General features: G+C 44.7%; 1 non-coding gene across 1 annotated transcript; it reads left to right on the top strand.

Annotated features, from left to right (window-relative positions):
• The first annotated feature begins 2,522 nt into the window (after positions 1–2,522).
• LOC136529990 (small nucleolar RNA R71) lies at positions 2,523–2,632 on the top strand. The gene has a single exon (XR_010777502.1). It is a non-coding gene; the product is annotated as a small nucleolar RNA R71 (small nucleolar RNA).
• The last annotated feature ends 849 nt before the right edge of the window (positions 2,633–3,481 follow it).

The raw sequence follows: 3,481 nt of genomic DNA, 5'->3' as shown, positions 1-3,481 counted from the left end.
AGGCACCTTTGAATTTCTTCATGATCCTACAAGCAAGATCAAGCTAGAGACAAGAGAGGGGTTAAGAATTAGTAAAACAAATGAGCTACTCCCTTGTGTGATGAGTGGATCACCACTACAATGCTTCTCCTTTCCCTAATAATTCATTTGCTTAGTGATTTAAGCAAAGATGCTCATGGTGTGGAGTACAAAGGAGAGAGGAGTAGAATTTCAGCTCTTTGGAAGTGAATATGCTGGTGGTGTATGTGTGTGCACTTCACAAGGACACAAATGAGTGGGAGAGAGAGAGCAAAGTGCCAAAGGCACTAGGGTAGGGCGCTGGCCAGCCCCCTTGGTGGCAATTCTGCCACTTCTTGCCTTGCTCTCTCCTAGATGCTCACATGTGAGCCACTAGGTGAATGAGTGAAAGGAAAACACCAAGAGGTGAATGAATGGATTGGAAATGTTGGAGGCAAGGACATGGTGAGTGGAGGGTAAAAAACAAAAGAATCACTCAGATTTTTGCTTTGGCCTTGCTCTTCATGTGCATGGAGGTGTGAATGGAGGTGAGAGAAGCCAAGAGGGGGCGGAGGTGGGGCCAGCCGATGGCCAAAGATGGTCGAGCGACCACCTAATCCCCCCTTAATGATTTTTGACTTTTTAAGCAAGGTACTAAGAATGTTTTGATAGGAAATGATGACGCTTAGTGAAAATAAATAGGGATAGGTGCATGTCACACTCCAAAATTTTAATTTTGGGCTGTGAGTGGAAAACCCTAAATAAAATATATAACTTTATAATTTTCTAAAATTTTCCAAGATTTAGTTAGATTGTTGACAATTTAAATAGTGAAAAAATGATTTTCTAAAACTTTTATAATTAATTTGATTTGTTTGTTGCATTATTCATGCCTTGCTTTGGCTTGGTTGTGGGAAAAATGAATTTAAAAATACAATCAAGACACAATTTGGTTTTCCCTCTTATTGGAAATAAAGGCTTCAAATTTTTGTTTCAAAAATCAATTCAAAAATAGATTCAAAATGGTTTGAATCTCTTTTATAAAAAGAAAAGCCTTTTCTTCTCTTCCCCTTTACTCCTTGCTTTCAACCCGGCCCGCAGCCGTTTCTCCCCTTCCCCTCTCCCGCTTGGCGCGCATCGGCCCGAGGCCCAGCGCGGCCCAGCCGCCGCAGCAGCAGTGCGCCCCGCGCCCCCTCTCCCTTTGCGCTGGCTGACGAGCAGGGCCCGCGCGTCAGTGCCACCAACGGGTGGAGCCCACCAGTCCGTGACCATACTACAGGATCTTCTTCCCCGCCGCACCACGAGAACTGGACGAAGCCGTCGCCGCCTTGATCCGCTCCGTGCGCGCGAACCGAGGATCCCCGCGCGACCAAGCCCTCGCCTTCATCCCGGTACGGATCTCCGCGCCCTCTCCGTGTAGCCGCCCCCGCTGCGGACTCCTTCGCTTGCAACCGAGCCCGCCGCTCGCGTCCGCCATGGACGGCGCATGCAGCCGAGCTCCCCACTACTCGTTTCCTCCCTCTCTGCCCTATAAACGGAAGTTCCAAATCACGCACAGGCACACCGCCACCGCGGCTGCCCTTCCCGAGCCATCTCCCTCTCTCGACCGGCCATATCCGCCGCCGCCGCCGCCATGGCCGAGCACAGCTCAAGTTCGCCGATCTTCGTGCACACAGCAGAACCATTTCTTACGTTGACACCGCAAGGGAACGCCGCGGCCGCCCGTCCTCCCTTCCGTATCATAGAATTCAACGGGGGCTTCTTCTTCAGCTGGGACTTCATTTACTACTTTTTTTTTCTTTGTTGCTTCAGGATACGATGGATCCCAAGTGGTTTTTTTACCTCTCGTGGTTATAACATTAACTTTTTCATTATGTGAAAATTTTAAAATCAAAGTAGCTAATTGATTTTCTAGTCTTTCATTAAAGTTAAGCTGATTTCCCAAGGCTAAAGAAAATTCATCAAGCCTAGCATAAATATCTCCTAAAATCCTATCATGGTCAAGTAATTTAGCATGGATTTGTTGATTTTGGCTTGACTAAAAACAAGATCTCTAAGAGAGGAATAATCGGAAGGATGAATGGTTGGATTATCTTGATTAATTCGTGGATTCCATCTCTGGTATGGCTGTGGTGGAGGTGGTCCATATCCACCGTCATTAAGAAGGGACTTAAGGTCTCTACTCGGGTAGGCATCATTAATGTGATTCCTACCCCCACATTCCTCACATAGTAGGCTTACTTATGGTTGCTTGGCTGCAAAATATTCTATAGCGGCACAATATCATTTCCAATTTGCTCTTTCTTCTAACTTACTCAAAAGATATTCCATAGATAAAGAATCAACTTCATAACTATGGGATGTACCTTTGAGATGTCCATCAGTCCATCCTTGGTTTTCTACCATCTTCTTGATCAACTCCTTTGCTTGACCCACCTTCAAAGAGAAGAATTCTCCTCCGGCGGCAGCATCAAGGTGTTGACGGGACTCCATTGTGAGCCCATGGTATGAGCAACCAATCCTCCATTCCGTGATGAGGGCATGCTTGGACGTACTCTTGGAGTTGCTCCCATGCCTCCGGAATGGATTCTCAGGTTTGCTGTTGAAAGTTAGAAATTTTGCTACGAAAAAGATTGGTTTTACCGACAGGGAGATGTAACACCTCGGGTGTTTAAATACTAAAACAGGACATGTCATCATATGCATTGCAAAGCATTTGGTTATATGGAAAACTTTGATATGCATTCACTAAAACAAGTCTACATTTATGTTATGAGTGTTGCCTTGTATGGTTTGAATTGAGTTAAAAATTTGGTTTGGATTTTGAATTTTCAAGAAAACCTTGATTTTTCAGTATTTAAAGCCTACCCTGAAAAACTCATTTCAAAATCTAAGCATATTTTGGGGTTGAGACTAAAAGCAAAAGTGTAGAGCTTGTCAAGTTATACAAAGTTTGTTTTTGGAGTTTTCAAAGTTGTTTAGAAAAATTTGAAGTAATTTGAAAAGGCGAGATTCTTTAAATGTTCCCTTTTCGAATTCAATTTTGCATTTCAAAATGTGGACCGAATTCGAGTATGGTTATAAAAGCAAAATTGTAGAACTTTAAATTTGGAACAACTTTTATTTTTGGAGATTTTTGAGTTGTTACATAAATTTGGGAGTAATTTGGATTTTTAAATCGAATGGCAGTTTGGTAATTCTGATGAACAGTAACCACGGAAGCCAACTCACCGCCTACGATCTTCCTTCTGCTTCCAGACGCGACTGTGGCCGCCCTTGGCTTTGCGCTGGCACGGGAAAGGCCCCTGCGTGGCTTCTCTTTGCTTCCTGGCCGTCCTATAAAGCCTGTGCAGTCGTCGTTCTTCGTTTTTCCTTCTCCTCTGTTTTCTCCCGTCGCCATCGTCGCTGCTCTGTCGAGCTTTCACCGTCGATTCAGCGTCGTTGCCGTCCCAGCAAAGCCTATCCTAGCTTTGCCTGATCCTTG

Source organism: Miscanthus floridulus, chromosome 19 (assembly GCF_019320115.1).
Source record: "Miscanthus floridulus cultivar M001 chromosome 19, ASM1932011v1, whole genome shotgun sequence".
In the NCBI taxonomy this organism is placed as follows: Eukaryota; Viridiplantae; Streptophyta; class Magnoliopsida; order Poales; family Poaceae; genus Miscanthus; species Miscanthus floridulus.
Note: the sequence above shows the minus strand (reverse complement) of the source record. Positions and strands in the feature narration are given on the sequence as shown.